This window comes from Eumetopias jubatus, unplaced genomic scaffold, assembly GCF_037043125.1.
Source record: "Eumetopias jubatus isolate StellerSeaLion01/CBP00866 unplaced genomic scaffold, mEumJub1_p1.0 scaffold_9, whole genome shotgun sequence".
Taxonomy (NCBI): Eukaryota; Metazoa; Chordata; class Mammalia; order Carnivora; family Otariidae; genus Eumetopias; species Eumetopias jubatus.
In genome coordinates, this window is record NW_028274815.1 from 73,166,120 (window position 1) to 73,191,396 (window position 25,277).

General features: G+C 43.1%; 1 protein-coding gene across 2 annotated transcripts in view; it reads left to right on the top strand.

Moving 5' to 3' along the window:
• Nucleotides 1–25,277, top strand: part of MCFD2 (multiple coagulation factor deficiency 2, ER cargo receptor complex subunit) — a 39,180-nt gene that overhangs the window by 1,769 nt on the left and 12,134 nt on the right. For both annotated transcript variants that reach the window (XM_028103937.2, XM_028103936.2), the window contains one exon: nucleotides 3,413–3,517. The gene's annotated coding sequence lies outside the window, so the exon portion shown is untranslated. The remainder of the gene's footprint in view (nucleotides 1–3,412; nucleotides 3,518–25,277) is intronic.

A 25,277-nucleotide genomic window follows, 5' to 3' on the forward strand; every position in this document is an offset into this window, starting at 1 on the left:
TCCTGACCTTGACTGCTGCACTGAGCACCCCGGGGTCTGTTCTGAACTCCCAGGGGCCAGGAAATAGACAAAAGAAAACAGGGACAACTCTGGCTGTTGGAATTTAGGGCCAGTTTACTCCATTTACACAAACACTAGGCCTATTCCTGTCACCTCCTCTAACTGGCATTTGGTTAGCCTTGGGCTGCCCTTGCTGGTCACCAGAACCAGCTTTCAGTTGGAGAGAGTTGGGCATGTCCTTTGGATGAGGGTGCCCTGAGAATACACTGTGACCTGCCCCAGGTCTGACGTGCCCCAGAGTCAGCCCTGGGGCGGGCAGGGGACAGCAGAGTTGAGGAGGGGAAGGCACCCCTGATAGAAATAAGGAAACCTCCCCTCCTCCCCTTTTTCTCCCTAATCCTTTGCCAACCCTGCCCCCAGGTTGCAGGACTCCAGGAAACTAACTGAATTGCCGCTTGTTCCTTTGAGTCTTGCTCCAAGATTTGTGTGGGTGTAGGGCATGGGAGAGAGGAACACAATATCGTGGTTAGAGCTTAAAATGAGCTGCTCCCCAACACTGCAGCCACACTCCTGATCCTTTTGTGGTTCTATTCCAGCAGAGATAAGCCCCCAGCCTGCTAGTGACCAGCATTTTTCAGGGGAGTAAGAGAATGTAGGAATGAGAGCAAAGAGCAGCCATGATTGTATTAGGAATATTTACCAAAATAAAAGGCATGTAGAAAGTGTGGTGGTTGTTTTTATTTTTTAATGATCTGAAATCTCTCAGATGAGAGTTTAGGACAAATTCTGATAAAGATTGTCATCCCTTGCCAGCTGGAAAAACTTGCTGATCAGAAGAAGCTGGGTTGATTGCTTAACAGAGTGAGGGAGGGCGCTGCCTGACAGTCTCAGCACCTCAGAGAGAGTATTGGAGTTCACAGGAGGTAAAGGACCTGCTAAGAAAGGTGTAATTTTAGGAAGCAACAAGGATAGTACTGAATGAGGGACTAGCCAAGCTGACAGAAGACTCCACTAGTTTGGCTGCTGCTCCTCGACAAGGTGGGGAGGCTCTTGTCACTGGATCACAGGAGAAGCTGTAGTAAGCTATGGGTCTCGATTCTCACGCAGTTAAGGGCTTGGAGACGTTTCTCATGTACTTAGAAGTTGAAGGTCTATGATACTTGGTTAGGCCCAGAATGGGAGGGTACTGAAGAGCTAATCTGAATTCAGAAAATGTCTGTTCATGTTTGGGTTCCCAGGGAAAAGGTTTGGTTAGCAAGGACTTGGGTAGATCAAATTTATGGCGTGCACATTGCAGAGAAGTGGGGAATATTCTGTCTGCAGTGGCCAGTGAGACCCAAGGATCCTCATAATGTCTTAGTTATTGACCAGAAACCCTTTGCACAGCTCTTTGTCTGAGTAAGGGATTTTCCTCCTTGGGATGTCTTGTCTTGGGTAAGGTACTTCCTTGACCAATTGTTGGCTTTTCTATGGAACCCTTAATGCTGTCACTGAGCTAAAAGAGTAAGCAGTGTGAATCAGCATCGGAGCTCGCCTCATCTTTGAACACAACAAAAGATTGTCCACCTATTGAATAAGAATACAATTACAAGGCAATGTAAGTCTCTTGAGGTTCTGGTTGAGGACTTGTGAAATGTAGGAGGGTAGCTTACCTCAGTAAACTGAGGCATAGTGGTCATCCGGGTACTATTGTTGATTTTCCCTGGAGAGGACAAGTATTAACGTTTATTTTTTTATTTTTTTAAAGATTTTATTTATTTATTTGAGAGAGAGAATGAGAGAGAGATAGCACGAGAGGGAAGAGGGCCAGAGGGAGAAGCAGACTCCCCGCTGAGCAGGGAGCCCGATGTGGGACTCGATCCTGGGACTCCAGGATCATGACCTGAGCCGAAGGCAGTCGCTTAACCAACTGAGCCACCCAGGCTCCCGACAAGTATTAACTTTTGATTTAAAGAGACACCAAAGAGGGGCACCTGGCTGGCTCAGTTGGTGGAGTGTGCGACTCTTGATTTTGGGGTTGTAAGTTCAAGCCCCATGCTGAGTGTAGAGTTTACTTAAAAATAAAATCTTAAAAAAATAGACACCAAAGAGAACACAACATGGATCCACAACTGTAAAACACATGATCTCGGTAGGCCTTGAAGATGGAATAGTACTTGAGTTTAATCCTAATGCGGAGCAGGCAGTGACTAATTTGTAGCTCTGGGGTCCTAAACAAATCTGTATTCCTGCCCACTGGGGTTTTCAACAAGAGGATTAAGAGTGTCATAAAGACTGGGACAAGGTATGAGGCTCCTTTCTCTTTAAGGTGTTTGATTCTTAGTTTTATTCCTTCTTTTATTGCCTTGTCTTAGAGGCTATTAGGCAGGTTTGGGTAGAGATTGAACCTTGATGGGTTTAGCTCCAGTAGAGATCAGTAGAATTTTTGCTGATAAAAGACTTTCAATCTGCCTGGTTTACACACAGAAGTACTCATAAATCATTATCAGAATGAGCCAGGATCTTATTATGAATAAGGAAGTCCCCTGGGACCAAACCGGAAGGAAGGGACCGTCAGGGAAAGCATTTCACATGGCAGTTCCCTTCACACAGTAAATCCCTTGCTATTAAGTTAATGAGTGTGGTGTTCCCTGGTTAAAGTTTGGAGGCTGATGGTTATGGGCTGGGGCCTGGGGAAGGCATGATGAGGATAAATGTGGGACTGGAGTAGTTTGAAGGCTCCAAGGAAAAGATTGTGCAAATGTGGTCAGCTTTAAGATTGTTACTATCCTGCCCATACCAGTAAAACATTTGTAAGGTTGTTCTTTAATTTTTAGAGAAATGTTTCCTTGTGGGTTTAAGAGTAGAATGAGAAACTGAACACCTTCACTGATATCTTCATTGTTCATTTCTTAGTTCTAGAACTTTTTTCAAAATATTCAGCAGGGTTGGGAGGTCTGGCCTTGGGGCTCTTTCCCATTCTACTTTTGCTGGCACGTTATTGCTCCTCTATTTCTGGTTCAAGGCCATTCACAAAAAGTAAGAGAGCGAGCAGGGTCACATCTGCTTCAGGATCAACTCCTGCATGCTGTTGATAGGTATTAACCTACTCCTGAGGTCTCCATCACACTTCTCCTTTTCTGGCTTGAAAAACGGAACCAAAGCACAATCTGTTTTCACAGGAAAGACAGAGGATAGCCTCCAAAAGACCCTGACCAACTCTATAGCTTTCCTAAACCAGTTCGGTTCCCTGTGCAACTGAAGGCCTTTTTAGTCACCACTGGGGGTCTTCCCATTCTGACTTTTTCATTGAACTCCTTGCATCTGACGTTCCGACTCACATAGGAATGAATTGGAATATATGTGGCTGCTCTGGGCTCTAAGTTCCTCAAATGAGCCTAAATTCCTCTAATGTTTTCTCTCCGTTGTCTAGGCCCTGCAGAGTCTGTGATGATGGCTTTCAGCTGAGAATGAAATAAGAGCTTAACATCTACCATAAGAGGTTTTCTCTGTTTCGCAGGAGGTTTACTTTAAAGAGGTAAGTGAGCTCTGGGGTACCTGGCTGGCCGGGGAGGAGGGGGAAGTGGGTCAGAGGAAGAGATAGAGGGGTAGCAGGACATGGAGGAGCATAGCATGCGGGAAGAGGATAGTAGGCTTAAATTGTGGTTTGGGGGGAATCTGAAAGATTTAACTTGTTCACATTTTTCTTTTGCTTTGGCCAAGCAATCCATTAAGGGAGTAATTTTGCAATCCAGTTTCTTTTGGATGCTTCCTCGTGCTAATAAAAAATAACGAAGACCATTGGATGCTTGGAATTATGTTGCCTTTACATTCTAAGGCACCTCTCGAGTAAATAATTTTGTTCATATCAAAACTCCCTCATGGTGGCCACTGTAATTCTAAATTATCCTTGGTGAAGTGATGCTATTTGGAAAGATAAGTGCACAAATTTGGGTATAGCCTAAATACATGTAAGAAGCAAAAGTCTGGCCCGAGGAAGGCATGGACTGAGGTTAATACTGAGACAGAGCCACGAGAGCCTGGAAATGGTCAGTCAAGAGTCACTTGTGCATCCTGTGGCTCAGAGCTCCCAACGTCACAGCTAGACCTTCTCCATCTGCAACTCTGATGAATTTATACTTCCCAGCAGATGGTTTATGTGGAGAGATCTTTGTTGAACCTCAAAACAAGTCTGAGGAAAGTTCTCATAAGTGGCCCAAGAAAAAATTTGTCCCTGGGCCAGGTTAGGGACATACTTATTGGGACCCACATCTATCCTTGCCACTGTCAACCTGACTCTTACAGATGCACAACCAAAAATGAGCAGGATGGAAATAGACAAGGAGTAGTGTCGTTTGTAATAAGGCAGATACCGACCGAGGAGAAAAGATTTTCCAGTATGGTCGGATAATCAAAGGATTCCTGAAAGGGGTTCCTTATTCCTGGAGACAAATAGACCCTGTATTTGGGGAGCTCAGGCCCAAGGCAAGACTTACATCTCTCACTGCCGTGGTCTAAAAGACTCCTGAGGGGCTCGAGGGCCTCAGAGGAGCATCCTTTCTGAGTCAGGGTCTTGACCGCAGTGGCGAGGAGGTCTCGGCAGGCCTCATAATCGAATGCCGCTTCCCAAAAACAGTGTCAAAACAATTTTGTGAGAGTGCAAAGCTGAGTTTGTTCTGATCGCAGGAAGGGAAAACACAACTCTGCCTAGTCATAGTAACGTCTGTACTGGGGGGCCACATCGGGATATTTATGAAGGGTTGGGTCTATTTTATGGCAGCTTTTCCAGTGAGGGGCTTGATTGGGACTGGGCACAAATCACAATACAGTAGGTGGGTATCGGTGGACGGCACAAGGTGAGGGTTTTGAGGCAAGGGTTTCAAAGAGTCTTAGAGAATAAAAAGTGGTTAGATGCAGTCTATTGAAAAGTTGCAAAGTTCGTTGAAAAGGTTACTTCTTGTGGCGCCTGGGTGGTTCCGTCTGTTGAGCATCTGCCTTTGACTCAGGCCATGATCCCAGGATCCTCCTGCTCAGCATGGAGCCTGTTTCTCCCTCTCCCTCCGCTCCTCCCCCATCTCCTGCTCTCTCTCTCTCAAATAAATAAATAAAATCTTGAAAAGAAAAGGTTACTTCTTGGGGGCGCCTGACTGGCTCAGCTGGTAAAACGTGCAACTCTTGGTCTCAGGGTCATGTGCGTTCAAGCCCCACATTGGGTGTAGAGATTATTAAGAAAAAAAAAAAAAAGGTTACTTCTTGAAATTTCTGCAAAAAACAATAGTTGTTTACAACTTTTCTCACCCCAGGCAAGAGTTTCCTACCCTCGAAAACTCATGTCAACGTCAACAGTAAGCCGAGTGCAGGTGGTTTTTATTTTCCTGTGTACTGATGCAAAGAAGTATTATGTTTGTTTATTACCACATCCCCTTACCCCATCAAATCACTCTGGTCTATACTCATTGTGACAGTGCTGGGAGTAATTAGACCCTCCAGAGGTGGAGACATCTCTTCCCCACCTCTACTCCCCTCTTCTCTCATACTTTTGTATTTGCCATTCACCCCCCACCCCCAGAGCCTTGTGTTCCCAACAGGAACCTTGAAAACCCTGTATTTCTTCATAGCTAACAGTCCTTTCATGCGCTCAGATCATCAGTGAGTGTGATACAGAGCCTGCCCCGTCTTCTGTAGTCACGTGCCCCACAGTCCTTATATTTGGACATCAGATTTCACTTATGACGGTGGTTGTTGGCTCATAGCATTTCTGGCCCATGCTGTCTCATGTCTTAACAATTAGTACTGTAGACTGACCAGCCGAACCAGCCCTCCTAGAATGTTGCCATGAAAACTCTGCTGGCTGTATGGTTGGTCTTTCCCTTTGACAACCGCCAGAAAAACTGCAGGTAACCATTAGGTGAGGGATAAGGCCCTTACAAAGGCAAGCTTCAAAACCACGACTTCTTCAAGCTTTTGCACTCAGTAATTATTTATCACGTTCATTTTAGAATCCTAGAATATTAAAAAGTTTTCTCGGGCCTGGGAGATGAGAGCTCCGGAATGTCTTCTATCCCCACCCCTCCTCCATTTCATGATTGAGATACTAGCACCTTCTCCATGCACTCACTTCCCTCCTGCTTCTCCTCGGTGCCTTCTGTGTCATCTTGCAGGACTGCCACAATGGGTACCCACCCCATTGGGCCCACACTTTCTCCTAGCCTTTGCCAGTGCTGGTTCTCTGCCCAGATTCTGCTAACTTGGAGGTGAGAAGTCAGCCCAACCCAGGAGCACTCAGAGCCTTTCAGTTCATGTTAGCTGGTCTGATTTTAAGCTCCACCACACCTAAGGCCAACCTGAGTGTCTGCCCTTCAATGATTATAGCAGTTTTAGGCCTTAAAATGTAGCTTTGCTCTATCTACTTTTCAAATCCTTCTTTTTCAGATTTTTTTTTTTTTTTTTTTTTAGTAATCTCTGTGCCCAACCTGGGGCTCAAACTCACAACCCTGAGATCAGGAGTCACATGCTCCACTGACTGAGCCAGCCAGGTGCCCCCTTTCTTTCTTTTCTACCTTTATAAAAACATTTTTGTTGTGAAAAATAACACAATTAAAGGAAAATGCATAAAATATAATTATTATGAAGCGCTTTCATTAACTACCATCTAGAAAAAAGTAGGGTTTTACCAGCATCCCAGAAGCCCCCACTATATCCCTTCCCAAATACAACCCTGTTCTTTCTAAATGTAACTACTGGCTTTTTATGGTAATTACTTCAGTGCTTTTTTTGGTAATTTTGTTCCTTTATAGTTAATTACTTTTCATTGCTTACTCCCAGCTTCCCTCTTCCCTTCCTCTCTTTCTGTCTTTCTTTCCCTCTCTCTTTCTTTCTTATTGAAGTATAATGACATACAATGTTATACAAGTTTTGGTGTACAACGCGTTGATTTTTCTCCAACCTCTGATAACGGATATCCGATTTAGAAAAATCCTTTTAATCGTAGTTTGCTAAAAGTTGTTTTTTTTTTTGTAATGATGATTGGAGTTGAATTTTATGAAATTTTTTTTCTGTTTATTGAGCAGTCATATTATTTTCCTCCTTCAAATTTACTTATACGGTGAAGTATTTTGACTTTCCAATGTTGAAGCATCCTTGTGTTTCTAGAATAAGATCAACTTAGTTGTATCTGTTTCCTGTTGCTTCTGTAACAAATTCCCAAATACACAGTGTCTTAAAATACCACACCTTTATTATCTTACAATTCTTGAGGTCAGAAATCCAAAGTGGGTCTTGTGGGCTAAATCAAGGTGTTGGTAGAGCTGCAGTTCTTCTGGAGGCTCTAGGGGAGAATATGTTTCCTTGCCTTTTCCTGTTTCTAGAGGCTAGTCAGTTCCTTGGCTGGTGGTCCCTTCCTCCATCTTCAAAGCCCATCACTCCAATCTCTGCTTCCATGGGTACGTCTCTCTGACTCTGACCCTCCTGCTTCCCTCTTACGAGGACTCTTGTGATTACATTGGGCTTTGCAAAGTCCCTTTTGACTTGTAAGATGACATTGTCACAGGTTTTGAGGATTAGGAACTAAACATCTTTTGGAGCTATTATACTGTCTACCACATTGGTTATAATGTATTTTCCTTTTTATATGTTTCTTGATACAGTATTTTATTTAGAATTTTTGTATCTATGTTCATGAGTGAGATTTGGCTAAATTTTCTCTTCTGAAACTATCCTCATTGGCTTTTGGTATCATAGTTAAGCTAGCCGTATAAATGAATTGGAGTGTATACCATTTTTTTTCTATTCTCCAAAGCGTTTGTATATAGTAAGCATTATTTTTCCCTTAGCTAATCAAAGTTTTTAAACTTTGATTCAATTTATTTAAAAATTATAGGACTTAAAATTTCTATTTCTTCCTAGATCAATTTTCAATAAGTTGTATTTTTCTAGGACTATATTCATTTCATCTAACTTCTTGCATTTTCAACATAAATTATTCATAAAATTCTCTTAGTATCTTTTTAGTGTTTATAGAATGTATAGTGATACCTGCTTTTTTCATTGCTGGCATTAGTTATTTATGCATTCTCTCTCTTTTTAATTTTTTTCTCTCTTTTTCATTGTCTTGATAATTTCTAAGGATTTATCAGTTTTATTGGTCTTTTCAAAGACCCAGCTTTTGGTTTTGTTGATCTTCTCTATGGCACATTCTTTTCTGTTTCTTTAAGGCAGTTACCCTTATTATTTCATTTATTTTACTGCATTTGGGTTTCTTTTGTACTTCTTTTTTTGTTAAGATTTATTTATTAGAGAGAGAGAGGGTGCAATTATCGGGGGAGGGGCAGAGGGAGAGGGGAGAGAGAGAATGCTAAGCAGACTCCACGCAGAGTGCAGAGCCCGATGTAGAGCTTGATCTCATGACCCTGAGATCACGACCTGAGCCAAAACCAAGAGTCAGATGCTTAACCGATTGCGCCACGTAGTTGCCTCTTCTTTTGGACTTCTATAAGGGTTAGGATAGGATAGGTTCAGTTGAGACAACAAACAATCCTGAAAAAAACATCTCAAGGATTTCTACAACATAGTTTATGTCTCAATCATTCTACCTGTTCTGTCCAGGTTGGCTGGCTTCTTCTCCGCATCGTCTTTACCCTGGGGCTTGAGCAGCAGAACAGCCACTGTCTAGAACACTGACAGTCATCATAGCCGAGGGAAACTGAGACAGTGTGGTGAACTCAATGTTGAATCTTAAACCTTTTGTCTAGATGTGACACATCACACTCCTGTATGCATTCCATTGACTAGAGCAAGAAATAGGGCTAAGCCTGATGTGGATGCCCAGAGTTGGGTTAGTGAATTTTTGTGAATAATAATATAGTATCCCATGTCTTCTTTTTCTAACTTTTTGAGAATGAATCTTAGCTCATGAATTTTTTATCTTTCTTACTTTGTAATATATATGCATTTAAGGCTATACACTTCCCTTTGTCACCTATATCTCATGGGAATTGATACATTAAAAACTTTGTTAACATTTGGTTCAAAATATTTTCTAACTTCCTATGTAATATTATTTGACCTATGTGTTATTTAGAAGTGTTTCTTTGGCGCCTGGGTGGCTTAGTCGTTAAGTGTCTGCCTTCCTCTCAGGTCATGATCCCAGGGTCCTGGGATCGAGTCCCACATTGGGCTCCCCGCTCAGTGGGAAGCCTGCTTCTCCCTCTCCCACTCCCCCTGCTTGTGTTCCCTCTCTCACTGTCTCTCTCTGTCAAATAAATAAATAAAATCTTTTTAAAAAAATCTTTAAAAAAAATGAAATGTTTCTTAATTTCCAAATAAATGTGGAGTTTTCTAAGTTGTTTTTTTCTCATTATAATTTCATTGTATCAGAGAATATATTTTATATAATTTTAAGTCTTAGACTTCTTTTAGACCTCACTTTAAACCACATGATCTTGTGAAGAGGACCTCAAGCCTCATATGAGACCCTAGCCCTACCCAAAACCTTGATTTCAGCTTTGTGAGTCTCTGAGCTGTGAGCCTAGTTTGTCCTTACCTGGACTTCACGTCTACACAACTGTGAGAAAATAAATGGGTATTGTTTTAAGCTGCTGAGTTTGTAGTAATTTATTACATAGGAATAGAAAACTAATACAGTGTTTCTTGCTAGTGGATAAATCACTCTTTTTTTTTTTTTTTTTTTTTGTCCCAGGGTGTCTTCTCGTGTTTACATGTGAAGGAGATTTTTAGCTGGATGTAGAATTTTAGACTAGCAGTTTACTTTTAGCCTTTCAAGATACTACACTGTTTTCTGGTTTCCACTGTTGCTGTTGAGAAGTCAGTTGTCTGTCTGGCTGTTGCTCCTTTGAAAATAATCTTTTTCCCCCTCTGCCCGTCTTTAATTTTTTTCTTTTTGTTTTGTTTTCTGCAGATTTATTTTAATGTGTCAAGAATAGATTTCTTATAATTAGTTTTGCTTGGGATTTGTTATTCTTTGTGATTCTGAACTTAAAGTCTTTCATCAGTTGTGGAAAATTATTTTATCTCTTCAAATATTATCTCAGCTCATTCTCTCTTCTCCTGGGACTCCAACTAAATAAAAGTAAGATCCTCTCACTGTATTCTCTGTGTCTCCTACCCTGGCTTTTGGATTTTCTATGTTGTCTCTCTTTATTTTAGATCGTTTCCTCTGCCGTATTATCTTTTCTTTTCTTTTCTTTTTAAGATTTATGTATTTATTTTAGAGAGAGAGCATGCAAGCAAGGGGAGCGACAGAAAGAGAGGAAGAGATCCCTCAAGCAGACTCCCCACTGAGCACGGAGCCCAATGCTGGCTCTATCCCAGGACCCTGAGATCATGACCTGAGCCTAAATCAAGAGTCGGACGCTCAACCGACTGAGCCACCCAGGCGCCCCATCCTCTGCCATATTTTCTAATTCATTGACTCTCTCTTCTCATGCATCTAAATTGTTGAACCCATCTCTGGAGTTTTTAACATCTCTTACTGTATTTCTGCATTCTCAAATTCTATTTGATTCTTTAAATAATCTGCCATTTTATCACAGAGAGAAATCTTCCTTGACTTCCCACATCCTCACCACAGGCCTGTTCGCATGCCCCCACCACATGTGCTCACATGGCAACCTGGGCTCTAACAGGCACTTACTATATTCTCTTACATTCTCTCCCCAACTAGACTGAGAGTATCTTGAGGATGATGGATATCATTTACTCTCTATCTCCAGCATTTAACACTGTACTGGAATAATAGCAGTCACTCAGTGTGGTGAACTTTAACTACAACAACCTCCCTGACCACCTAACCCTGCCCCCCTCTAAGAAGATGGAAGACCTTCAGGAAAGTCTCCACAACTCACAACTGTTTGTGTGAGGAGATTCTCCTAAAGAGGGAATGCTAAGAGATGCTCATTTCTGCATCCAGGCTGATGAGGGGGAAAAGCGGAAAGCAAAACAGACTCAGAAATAAGAGGCTGGGGAGACCTCAGGTGAGTAAGTCTCAGAATGAGCACAAGTTATAGGGCAAACTCAACTTTTCCAGTCTGTGGAATTGGCTCGGTCTAATCCCGTTAGACCCAGACCTCCAAGGAATGAGGGGCTCCTAGTCAACATCTGGGTGGTACTGCTATAGTGTATCTAGAAACTCAAGGCAGAGTGGCTTTTAAAAAAGGAATGTTGTACAACCAGTATGCTGAAAATGCAGGATTTATGGGTTGTGTCCACCAGAGCCACTTTATTTTTGTCTTCCACTGCTTTTAATCCCTTCCAGTGGGGGTTAGGTTGGTCTTTTCCAAGACTGTATATAAAAATCCTACCAAGCTCATAAATTTTTCTCGGCACCCTTAGGTAAATGTCCAGGGGTCACTTTAAGTCATAAATGCAGGCTTAAGTAAGTAATTAAAAGGGTCCAGCCCAATATACTAATCAATATATAAATCTTCACTCAAAGATAAGATTTCTCTCCTACTCCCCCAAAGCTAGGGCCTGTGGCAGGTGGGCTGTGGGCAGCCTGGGAGGGAATTGTGTTTAGCTCCTCCTCTTTCTTATTCACTTCTTCCTCCTCTTGCTGCTGTTTCTGGCCTTTTTTTTTTTTTTTTAAGATTTCATTTATTTGAGATAGAGTGAGCGAGAAAGAGAGAGAGCACCAGCAGAGGGAGAGGTGGAGGGAGAGGGAGAAGCAGGCTCCCCGCGGAGCAGGGAGCCTGATGCGGTGAGATGCAATGTGGGGCTCCATCCCAGGACCCTGGGATCATGACCTGAGCCAAAGGCAGATGCTTAACCAGCTGAGCCACCCAGGCACCCCTGTTTCTGGCCTTTAAGGTTGAAGGGGGGAATGGTGGAGAGGGAAGGGGGCTAGTCCTGGTAAAATGGCTTTGTGGGCCCTATACCTGGGGACCCATAGGCCATAGGTCCCCTGGCAGATATTTAAAGCTGATCTTGGGGGGTTTCTCTGAGGTCCTGGGAGACTCTCCTGCTGGGTTCCTCTGACTCAGTTTCTTCTCCAGCAGCAGGGTCCCCTGCCCCCTGCTCCCTACAGCCTCAGCTAGCACTTGTCACCCAGCCTTTCACTGCTGGGACCCCCTTGTCCTCACTGGCCACTCTTGGTTGGGCTCAACCCAGGGAGACTTACCTCTGCCTCCTCCTCACCTGGTCCCCTGGACTTCTGTCTCATTTGACCTGCACCCAGAAGCTTGAGCAGTTTTCGCCCAGGCCCTTTTCTCTCAGCCAAGTCTACTTAGTCTTCCAGAACCAGCCCACACCAGGCCATTGTCTATGCCCTGCGGCAGTGACCGCAGTGATCACACCTCAAGCTGCCTGAGTGGTCTGTCCTCTTGAAGCCTCTCTCACTAGACTGAAGGGGAGGGAGCAGGTGACCCTGCACATTTCCCCAGGGAAGTCCTCCTCACAAAATCCTCCCTGAATCTCCCCTCTTCTGACTCTCTTATTCCCTCTATCTGGGTGAGGGATTCCCTGGGTCGAGGACCAAGACACAACTAACCAGATTTTGAAGATTGCCTTTGAAATCTTTGTGGTCTGCTCACACCTTGCTGTGATGCTCAATAACTATCATATCTTGGCGTTTCAATCAAAACCCCACTTAACATCCTGTTGGGCTGGTTTTTTATCAGAAGGAAACATCATTATTGTTTTTTTTCTGAATATGAAATTAAGGCATGCTTCTTATAAAATTAAACCAAAACATAAATGTAAAAGACAGTAATAGCCCAGTGCAATTTTACCTCCCAGAGATAACTCAAAGACGTTGCTTTATATCTTTCCAGACCTTTTTTCTTTGACACACTTTGACACACTTACACTTTTATTTATTTTTTAAAAAAGATTTTGTTTATTTATTTGAGCGAGAGAGCACAAGTGGGGAGAGGGGCAGAAGAAGAGGGGGCAGAGAGAAGCAGACTCCCCACCGGGCAGGGAGCCCGATGCAGGGCTTGATCCCAGGACCCTGGTATCATGACCTGAGCTGAAGGCAGACACTTAACCGACTGAGCCACCCAGGTGCCCCTTGCACTTTTATTTTAATAGTGGAAATGGGATTGTACCATATATAAACTCCAGAGAGTCTTTTCCCTACTGCCATAGGATATGTAAGCCCTCCCATCCCCTATATACCTAAACCTATGTTAAAGTGGAAGAATTGATGAGAGCCTGGGCAGTTACCCTGACAGACTGAGTACCTAAATGGTCAGTTTACATATTGAATTAAACTGGGTTTTAGTCGTGTGGACTAAATTTAGTTTCCTCTCACTTCCTATCAAGATGGGTGCTTTGGAGAAAGTAAGATGAATCATAGAAAATTAAAGGGCTATATTTATTTCACATGAGGAGTACATATTAAATTCCACATTACAAATGAAATTGTTAGGTTGGAAGGTGTAGCCCTTTTCAAGGCTTTTGATCTGCATTTCCACGGTGCATCAGAGGACATTTTTCCCTATATATATTTTCAGAACACTGGATATTTACATTTTTCCAAGTCTCATAGGCCAGATATAATAATTAAGCCTTTCCTTGTTTTTTAATAAGGTTGAGCAAATTTTGCATTAGGATAGGACACTTACTTATTGCCAGGGCTCCCTTTGCCCAAGTGTCCATTTTGATATCCCAATAAAATCTTAGTAAGTTTTCCCCAGGCTCAGGTTTTAAAGAATCCAGACTAAAACAAATGGGCTCCAGAGTGGACTGAAAGAGGCCTGTCCCTAGTTGGCCATAGGGGAGTAAAGGCGGAAGGAGATACTTCCCAAGGGACTCCTGGAGGCCACCATCCATGCTGCCTTAGGCCTGATCTGTCACCTTCCCCATGTTCACAGAATCTAGATGACTCCCGCATACCCCCAAAGCCTCATTGCATGCCTGTCCCTGTAGACACTAGTGACCACAGACCAAAGCTCTTGCCCCAAGGGAGGCCGGGCTACCCATGGACCAATTAATTAGCTGTTTCAGATGGCTTGGCACTAAAAGATGGGCTAAACCAGAGCCTTCTTTCTGGGGATTTCAACTAAGAAACTTGGAAAGAATGTGCTTGTAAGCAGTGGGGATGATAAGAGAGTGAGTTGAGCCCTGGGCAAGCCCAAGCCAGGCTGAGTCAGCAGGGAGAGAAAGATAAGCAGAGTCAAGGAGCTGTTCCCCTGGACACAGGGACCTCTCCCTGGCTGGCGGCGCTGCTGGCCTGCAGCTAGGGATGCAGCCCCCGTGCCTGGCTCTGAGAGCCTCAGCCCTCCAGCCCTCTGCTGCCTGCCCCCTGGGAGCCTGCAGCACCTTCAGCTCTGCCCCACGCTCCCGATTACCTTGTACACGGCCCCAGCAATCACACAGATGTTGTGTATGCCCACCGCAGTTCATAGCTGCAGATAGAAGATGTTCCTGATAGACTCTGCGCTGGGCTTTTCAAGCCACTCAGAACATCAGGGGCAACGTTTTGCTTATAAAGGATAAAGGCTATGTGAGCTTTTTCAGAAACGTTTTGAGCAGATATGGAGCAAATTTATGTGGACCTTGTGAGAAAAAGAAGACAAAGTGTTTTACACTAAATTCTCTCATTGAACTTGGATGCAAGAGGGTTGTTTGCTTTAGGCCTGATCTTGGCAATCCTGGTAATATATTATTATTAATAATATTATTGTATATAATAATATATCTAAAATGACCTACTTTATCCTCCACTTCCTCTGTTCTACCTCCATACAGTAGAGGATGAGCCATCAATCAGTACGGAGAGGCTCATTTAAATACTCTGGAAGGTTCTGCGAATATATGGCAATTACTAAAATATTCTTCCAGAAGGATCCATTTCTGTCATTAAAATTTTACCCTTCTTTGAAAAAGAATGCTCTACCAAAAGAAGTCCCTTTTCATTTTAATTTTCTCCATGTCAGGCGTGGTCCTTGAGTGTACCACGGGCCCTGAGAACCCTTCTCCTAGTCACTTACAAAGAATAATGAACCACTTGATGACTAAACAAAGGATTTGAGCTAATTCTTGGAGTAAACACTGGCTGGAAAAACTCCAGAAAGATTAACTACTTCTGATCGTACAGTGACTATGAATCTGAAAAGTTAAATGCCAATTAAAGTTTTATAAATTAAATCTTATTAGGAGGGCAGAACTGATCACCATAGAAAATGTCCTCTATATGAAGAGATTTTTATAATGTGAGTAGCCAGACTGCAGTCTATAGTTTATTGCATGTGTTTAGTTAATGACCTGTATGGATCCCAGTTTCATGAGTCAACACCAGTTGCTCAGCCCAGCTCCCACCTACGGTGTGGAGCCTTCCCCTACCAGTCGGGTTCATGTTCATTCATCTATGAACTCAGTTTTAACTTGGTCTGTGTCTTACAGTTCTACTCTTTTCAGTTTCAATATTCAATTTCTGCAAGGCTTTTTTTTTTTCTTAAAGAGATACAGTACTCAATACATTTTAAAATGTCTCTCATGCTTCTTCCCTTCTTTTCTGTTTGTTGTGATCTTCAGTATATTTGTAATAATCAGAATTCAAGATAGAGACACAGTAGGTGTCACTGATGGATAAGTGAATGAATTGTTTAACTGATCCATCACTCATCCATCCCTTCATTTACTATTAAAACTGAGGTTAGATGTTGGGTAGAGAAGGGAAAACAACTATTAATGTTGCTTAGAGAAGAGCAAAACATAATGGTGAGGGCTTGGGGGTAATATGGGAGAGAAGTCAGGAATAGGTTTGTGAATTGCCTTTTCCTACCGTTCATACTACATTTATATATGAATATATGCCATACATGGTCTCTTTCTTGGAAAACATCTTAGAATCCTGGTAAAATAAGCTTTTTTTTTTTTTTTTAATTAAGCTTTCAGTTGATGAGAGAGCTAAGCTCACAGAAGGTAGGGAACATTCTCAGTGGTCAAAAATTAAGAGGGAGCTCAGTTGAGGGGAGGGGCAGAGGGAATGTTGGATGAGCTGATGTGGAGCCCACCCAACCCCAGGGGTTTACCGGTCTCAAGAACCAAGGCATTTTTGAATGGACCTGTAGCAACAAAAGAAGAGACCTTGATTAACAAAAGTAAAGAGATAGACTTGAGACTTCCACATAAAACTAGGACTCTCAAAGGGCTATACCTTTGATGAAAGTATGAACCAAAAATGAAATGTGCAGAGACGTACAGAGAAACTATGAAGCTGTGTCTCTTAGCCTCACCTCTTGTTTGGGGAAAAAATGTTCCCCTGAGAAGTTATAATATCAGTCTGCTCTTATTCAGGTCTAGAGTACAGTCTTACACCGCCTAGAGAAACTAGGGGCCTGCGGGTTGAAAAATTAACTTAAAAAATGGATACCAAACAGACAGAAGCAAACATAAAATCTCTCTGAAGAAACACACCCTCCAGCCTGGCCACGCAGGATTCCCATATACAAAGCCCCACTAAAGATGAGCTCATCATCTAAAATTACAAAATGCAGGAGGATATAATCACCATGAGTGAGAGCTAAGAAATTCTCAGGAGGGAAATGGTATAGACCTGATCTTACATAGCATCAGCCTGGCATGAATATTCCACAATTAAAATCTCCAACTCATCAGAAGAATCTGTCAGTAGCTCAAACTTTCTCTTGTTTTCCCCAGACAGCTTGTTTAAGAGCACACATCACAGACTAGACTCTGCCAGATATCAGCTGAGCCATTAGCCGCTCCCCAACCCAAAGAGCAAACCAAAAAATCTGAACACTTACTGTTCCTTGACTGTCGAGTTTTTTTCCCTCTCTCTCTCTTTTAAATCCCTTCTTGTTAACAGTCTAACCGAGTCTAGAGTCTAAGAGTCTAATTTCTCTTTAAAATAAGTGAGTATGCCATTTGCATGCAGGTATCTAAATGTCTCTGAGTTATACTTTGACAGAGTCAAATGAATAGACATAGCAGCAGGACTGGACCACAATAACTTCAGATGATAAAGTTCCCAGACTATGAAAAAAGAGTATACTTAAAATAATGAAAGACTTATCCCTAAGTATTTTATATTTTGGGATGCTGTTGTAATGATATTTTTAAAATTTCGTTTTCCATGTATTCATTGCTAATATATGAACAGACCATTGATTATTGTGTATTGACCTGTAGCCCGTGGCCTTGCTAAATTCATTTAATTCTAGGAGCTTTTTTCTAGATTCCTTAGGATTTCCAATGTGCATGATCATGTTGTTTGTGAACAAGGCCTGTTTTACTTCTTCCTTAACAATCTGTATGCCTTGTGTATCTTTTCCTGCAGTTTCTTGAAGCTCTAGGGTAATGGTGAATAGAGAGTTGAAGGTGGATATCCTTGCTTTGTTCCTGATGTTAGGGGAAGAGCACTCAGTCTTCTACTATAAAAACATTAATTGAGGGTTTTGTTTTGTTTTAATTTTTTTTGTTATGTTAATCACCATACATTACATCATTTGTTTTTGATGTAGTGTTCCATGATTCACTGTTTGTGCCTAACACCCAGTGCTCCACGCAGAACGTGCCCTCTTTAATACCCATCACCAGGCTAACCCATCCCCCCACCCCCCTCCCCTCTAGAACCCTCAGTTTGTTTTTCGGAGTCCATCATCTCTCATGGTTCATCTCCCCCTCCGATTTACCCCCCTTCATTCTTCCCCTCCTGCTATCTTCTTCTTCTTTTTTTTTTTCTTAACATATATTGCATTCTTTGTTCCAGAGGTACAGATCTGTGATTCAACAGTCTTGCACAGTTCACAGCGCTCACCATAGCACATACCCTCCCCAATGTCTATCACCCAGCCACCCCATCCCTCCCACCCCCCACCACTCCAGCAACCCTCAGTTTGTTTCCTGAGATTAAGAATTCCTCATATCAGTGAGGTCATATGATACATGTCTTTCTCTGATTGACTTATTTCACTCAGCATAACACCCTCCAGTTCCATCCATGTCGTTGCAAATGGCAAGATCTCATTCTTTTTGATGGCTGCATAATATTCCATCGTGTATGTATACCACATCTTCTTTATCCATTCATCTGTCGATGGACATCTTGGCTTTTTCCACAGTTTGGCTATTGTGGACATTGCTGCTATAAACATTGGGGTGCACGTACCCCTTCGGATCCCTACATTTGTATCTTTGTGGTAAATACCCAGTAGTGCAATTGCTGGATCGTATGGTTAACTGAGTGTTTTGAATAGATGCCCTTTTTAAAAAAGATTTTATTTATTTATTTATTTATTTGAGAGAGAGAGAGAGAGAGCATGGGGGGGAGGGTCAGAGGGAGAAGCAGACTCCCTGCTGAGCAGGGAGCCCGATGTGGGACTCCATCCCAGGACTCCAGGATCATGACCTGAGCCGAAGGCAGTCGCTTAACCAACTGAGCCACCCAGGCACCCTGAATAGATGCCCTTTATCAGTTCAAGACTACCCTTCTATTCTTAGTTTGCTGAAAATTTTGTGGTTTTTTTTTTTTTTATCATGAATGGGTATCGATTGCCTTTTCCCTCATCTTTTTAGAGGGTCATATGGTTTTTCTTATGATCATGTATTTATTTAAGTACTAAAGGAAAAGAACTGTGAACCTTAAATTTTATACACAGCCAAATTTTCATTTCAATGAGAGAGAGTAATAAAAATGTTCTCAGGCATGTTATGAGAAGTTTGCCACATAAAAAGCCACAGTTGAAAATACCTTTAATGGAAGTGTTCAAGTAAGAGAAACAAATCCAGGACAACCTTCAAGAGATATGGGATGTCAGGGTGATCTAATATTTTGATAAATATACTGCTGTTAAAAACAAAAGTCTAAGATTGAAGAAAAGAGAATTTTTTTAAAGGTATTTAATTTTTCATTTGACAGAGAGAGAGAGAGAGAGTACAAGCAGGGGGAGCGGCAGGCAGAGGGAGAGGGAGAAGCAGGCTCCCTGCTCAGCAGGGAGGCCAATGTGGCTCAATCCCAGGACCCCAGGATCATGACCTGAGCCGAAGGCAGACGCTTAACGACTGAGCCCCCAGGTGCCCCAAAAAGAGAATGTTTATCCAGAATAACTAATGTCAAAAATTCCAAATAAGAACAACATGATGGCGGAAGAGAGGAGATAAAAGGGATATTAAGAAATGCTAACGTGTTTTACTTAGTAGGGGGAAGGTATGTCTGCTTCGAAGTTTAAGAAGTCAACAGTCATGGGATTTTTCACCAGAAGCCATGAGTTCTTTGATAATAGTCAGGGATGGAAGAAGCAAAGTCATTAAACCCAGATGGCCATCATTTCCACCACCCCCATGTACAGTATGTCTGAATTCAGAACATCCAATAGAAGCCCAAACTCCACTGTGTTTCACTCTTATCAGAAATAAGAATAAGAGGAGAAATATGAAGCCCTACCCCATTGCCTTGAGTAAAGTAGGTTTTAGTGGCATGAGTCGTTTGAATTGCCCCTTTTGTGGTTATCTTGAGCTTTGTGTATCCAGGGACAGTGCATCTTGGTAAAATGCAGGGGGCATTTAATTGTATAAAGTAGGGAAGGGAGCGTGATCGCTAAAAGGGAGGCTGGAAAAGAGAAGTAGCTTCATGTTCTAAGGCAGGTCATTGTCGGGCAGGTCAATTTTAGCAAAGACTGCATGTATGAAAACAGAGGGCCTGGAAAGTAATCTTTAAAACTACCCATGCCTGGGCACCCCTTGGAACGTCTACATGTACTCTGGGAGGTACTCATGCTTCTTGGGAAGAGTGACAGGTCATTGTGACGGAATGAGGAACACAAAGAATGTAAGATAGGCTGGCTGGCTGGTTCTGATGGCTTTAAGCATAAGAGAGCTTTAAAAAAATTAGGGGTGCCTGGCTGGCTCAGTTGGTAGAGCATGTGACTCTTGATCTCAGGGTTGTGAGTTCAAGCCCCATGTTAAGCATGGAGCCTACTTAAAAAAAAAAAAAAAAAAGGTTAAACTGAAAAAAATCACAGACCCAGAATTTTAAATTCTTAGCTCAAACCACAGAGCCTCTAGGAATGTCTTAAAAAAAAAGTCTTTTTTCTCTTAGAGCTGCTGAACATAAGCAGCTAAAATCCAGATGCAGTATCTGATACCGTGGGAACCTATATCACAACCTAAGATGAATTTATAAACCAGTCATGTCCTTCGTGAGAAAGTTAAGGCATTGACTAAAAACATATAGGACCTTGGGAATTAGAATGGGGGAATCAATGAATCTGAGTACCTGGAATTCATAAAAGTCACTGGACTCAAATGTGAACTAAATTATGAAGGTGAGGTCACCGGGGCTTATTGCTAGTGGAAGCAGCTTCTTTCTCCCTTCTATCCTCGGATCCCTTCCTGGTGTCCTCTGTTAGCTGAGCCAGCAGAAGGCAGCTGACCGGAGAGGCTAGGAAGTGCTGTTTGCTGGGGCTAGCCCCCTTGTGATGCAAAACACAATACAGAAGATGGAGGAATGGCTCTGAAGACAAGTGTGCCCAGGACAGTCACCCACTGTGCTTTCTGCATGTACCACTAATGTCAGAAGCCTTGCCATGGCCTCTTATTGTCACATAGGGTGTACTTTGCATTCTCCTCATCCCTGTCCCAAGCTCTCACCTGGTTTGCTTTGCTATTACACCTGGCCCCTGGGAGCACTTGGGAATTCTTGCCTCCTTTTTGCTGAACCATGCTGGGGACTGGGGACTCCTGAAGGATGCTCTTAGGCCCTAGACATCACCCTCAGTATTGCTTCTCGTTGTTCAGATCCCATATTGGGCTCCCGGGGCTTGCTGTCTCCTGGAAAACACCTGCGGAAGGTAGGGACACTGCCCTGGGCTCTTCTCAAATCCCACCCAAGGCATGAGTCCTTGAACCAGCTCGGGATCATCTCTAAAGGGATCCTGCCCAAAAGGGTATCTGCTGGAGTGCTACGGAAAGCAGATACTGAGAGAGGACCAGGAGCTTTCTGAAGGGGAAGTGTTGAGGGAACTGTAGTGAGGGTCCCAGCTGGGAAGCCACAGTATCAAATGGAAAAGGGGAGGAGCCAACTTACTGTACCAGTCAGGTGGGCACTTCCTTATCCCCCACCACTCTCCAGTCCTTCCCCCACTTGGCCCTGGTGTGGTCACTAATGGCAGCTAGCCAGAGGAGAAAGAGCTGGGGATTGAGAGAGAGAGAGAGAGAGAGAGAGAGAGAGAGAGGATTTATTTATTTATTTATTCATTCATTCATTCATTCATTCAACTATAAGATATTCTTTTTTTTTTTAAGATTTTCTTTATTTGTCAGAGAGAGAGAGACTGAGAGCACACAAACAGGGGAAGGGCAGGCAGAGCAGGCAGAGGGAGAAGCAGGCTCCCCACTGAGCAAGGAGCCTGACATGGGGCTCGATCCCAGGACTCTGGGATCATGACCTGAGCTGAAGGCAGACGTTTAACGGACTGAGCCACCCAGGTGCCCCTCTTTTTTTTTTTTTTTTAAGATGTTATTTATTTATTAGAGTGCACAAGTCAGGGGAGGGACAGAGGGAAAAGGGAGAAGCAGACTCCCTACTGAGCAGGGACCCAACATGGGGCTCCATCCCAGGACCCTGGGATTACAACCCAAACTGAAGGCAGACACCCAACCTACTGAGCCACCCTGGCACCCTAATTTCCAATTACAACTAGACCGTCAATTCAGGCCAGAAAGCCTTCAGTTTGCTTTCCCAGTTACACCATGATAATTTCAAACTTTAACCTGCTCAGTCTCCTTGCCCCTCCTCCAATCACAGCGCTGTCAGAAGATAGCCATGCCTCCCAAATCTCTGGCTAGTGCCCATCTGGGCTGTGGATCCTCTCTTTCCTGCCTCCTTAGTAACCTTATCCTTTCAATTTTGTCCACTCTGCTGTCTCTTCAAGCTCATCTTTGCTGGCTCCTTTCCAAAAGGATGTAGGCATACACGTGGCACTCCATCTCAAAGATGACCCTTCCTGAATCCTGTGTCCCCTCTAGCTACTTTCCTTTCCCTTCACAGCCAGTGCTTGGAAGACTTGCCCGTATTTGCTGTACCCGGGGCTTACCTACCCACTGTTTTTCGGGCACTGCAATCTGGCTGCTCCCCAGTCTTCCACATTAGCTGGTCCCTGAGCACCCCCGCTGACCTCACGTTGATCAGTTCAGTTGAGCCCACATCTCCCTTGGCCTCTGTATCACTTAGGACTGCTTTGGAATGCAAGTGATGGTCTTAGAGTAGCTTAAGCAAACAGGAGTTCTCCTCACTTAAAAGGTATCTGGCGGCAGGCAGCTGTCGGTGCTGACTCAGCAGCCCCAGAGCATTGGGGTAGCCTTTCTGAAATTCTCCCTGACTTCCTTCACCGTTGACGATGACTGCTGAGGGGGTACACATCCGGATCCACTCGGGGCTGGAAGAAGGGGAAAGGTCTGCACCAGTCACTTAGCTCTTTTATCAGAACTGCAGAAGATTTCCCAGGTTTCCCTGTGTCTCACTGCCAGAACTCTGTCACATGCCCATCTAGCTGCCAAAAAGACGAAAAAGTGAGTATTTAATGTTCTTTAGCCTTTATTGTGGAGACTGACAGGAGGAAGAGGGTGGACAGCTGAAACAGGGTACCACCCAGTCTAACTCATCAGAGTCGGCATGGTGCAGCTCTTTGGTTACCTACAACCCATTCACACCCCTTTCCCATATACACATTTTGCATGGAACATCCATAAAGGAGATAATCCTGAAGTTTCACCCAGCTCCTACAGATAGCATGGAGTCCAGGTCCTCTGTGTGCAGGCCCCTCTTTCAGGTCCAAATGTGGTTTCTCATGGCCTGATGACTCAAACTAAAGGTTAAGTTCTCCGCTAAAATGACAAAGACAGTACCAGGTGTTGGGAGAATGGGGAACAACAGAACTGTCCCATGCTCTTGCTGGTGTATAAATTGTCACAGCCGCTTGGGAAAACTTACGGCAGTATCTGATAACGCCGAACATCTGTGTTCCCTATGAGAGCAGTTTCTATTCCGAGGTAGATACCTGATGGAGATGTGAACAGATGTGCAACAAAAGAAATGTGCCATAACATTCAAAGCAGCATTATTTGTAAGCGCCTCAAACCCAGATGTGCAGAGACAGTAGAAGAGAATAGCGTACAGAAATGAGAATGATCTGCACACACTAGAGATGAGTCTCAAAATGATGTTGAGTCAAAGGAGCCAGACACAAAAGAGTATGTACTGTGTGATTCCATTTATAGAAAATACAAAAACAGGTAAAACGGCTCTGTGCCGTTACAAGTCAGGATAGCAGTTCCTTTTGGGGAGAGGGTGGTACTTGGAAGGGAACACAAGGGGGGGATGCCAGAGTGTTGGTAATGTTCTGTTTCTCAATCTGGGTGCTGGTTATATAGGTGTGTTCCATGTCTGAAAATTTGTTGAGTTGTATGCTTTTCTATATGTGTACTTTCTTTGTGTATACTATTGTGAATTAATACAAAATATATATGCTGGTCTCTGCCCTTGGTTCCTGGCACAGAGCTCCTAAAACCTCTATGATTTCCCAAGTGATAAGAACACTAGGAACATCTTTTGTTCTAATATTTGATCTTTGACCCTGGTTCCTGACTGGTTCCTGACACAGTTTCTAAAGCCCTTGGAATTTCCTGGGTGATAGGAGTGTCTTTTGTTCTAATGAGGTGACTCTTGGTGGGCTCCTGGATAGCTTCAGCATGGCGGCTGGACACCAGAAAGCCCACACCATGATTAGAAGCTTGGAACTTTCAGTCCCACTCCCCATTCTCCGGGAAGGGGAGAGGGATTGGGGATTGACCTATTAATAATAATCAATCATGCTTATGTCAGGAAGCCTCCATAAAAATCCCAATAGTACAGGATTTGGAGAGCTTCTTGGTTGTGACCATGTGTTGGGGAGGGTGGTACACCCCAACTCAGCGGGGACAGGCGCTCCTGCACTTGGAATCCTTCCAGACCTCACTCTCTGTATTACCAAATCTGGCTATTCATCTCTATCTTTTATAATATAATAAACTGGCAAACATAAGCATTTCCCTGAGTTCCGGCAACTATTCTCGCAAATGATCAAGTCCAAGGAGGGGGTTGTGGGAACTTCCAATTTGTAGCCAGGTCAGACAGAACTTGTAGGTAACCTGGGGACCTACTAATTGTGAATGTCATCTGAAGTGGGGTAACAGTCTTATGGATTGAGCCCTTAAACTGTGGGGTCTGCACTAAGTCCAGTTAGTGTCAGAATTGAATTGCATTATATACTCAGCTGGTGTTGCAGAGAACTGCTTGTTGTGGGGAGAAAAATCCACATACCTGGTGTCAGAGGTTATCGTGTTTCTGAGTAAAGGGAAACAGGAGTGTGTCTCTCCTCTACAACTGTACAACAATAAAATGTATAAAAACACTTTCAATGCACAATGTGAAGAAACAATGAAAGCTTCCTTTTGGGGAAAAAAAAAAGAATGGAAAGCATAATATACGCCCTTCAGTAACCCACATCACTTGCTGCTAGACAGATAAGAGCAAGGGATCTCTTCCGTGGCAGTGCGTTAAGTTTTTCATTGGGGAATCTGGTGGCTCCTCACTTCTGTCTCGTGGTTGTGAGGAATGCACAGTGTTCGTATCCTACTCTCTGTTGGAGGGAACTCAGGAATCCAGGGATTGCCCTAAAAGTTAAACAGTAACAGACGAATGTTGACCAGGCTTGAGACTTTAGGGACACAAATGATTCCCTCAATCATTTGTTAGGCTTCTGGTCAATTCCATGCATGAGTAATCACAACCAAATAACTTAGGTAGTTTTTAAGTGGTTTTCTAATTAAAGATTAAAAAATTTATTTTCTAAACAGGTAACATTTTTTTTTGGGTTAAAAAAGAAAAAGTAATACAAAAAGAAATAAATTAAGGTCTTATTCTCACCTCTGTTCTCTTTTATTAGTTTCTTGTGTATACCTCAAGTGTTTATTTTTGCAAAACCAGCAAACCCAGTATTAGAATATTTAAGTCTTCGAGGGGCTTCTTTTTTGTGTGCTCACTTATAGTTGAGACAATTCAAAACAACTGCTGCAGGGAGAGATGCCACCTTGAGTCCATTTTTGCTACCTTGGGCCTCAATCTCATCTCCTGATAAAGCTGCCCCTTCCCTGTTTCCACTTGTGCTGGCTTCAGCTTGGGCATACAAAGAAAATTATTTCAGACCAGTGAGGCTCCAAGTTGTGGGACTTGGCCAATTTAGGTTGTAAGCTGCCAGTAAGGGGTTCCTCTCTTACCAAGGCCTTATTTTTAATCTCTGCCTTCAAATCACATATCTCTAATCTAGATTTGTCACTCT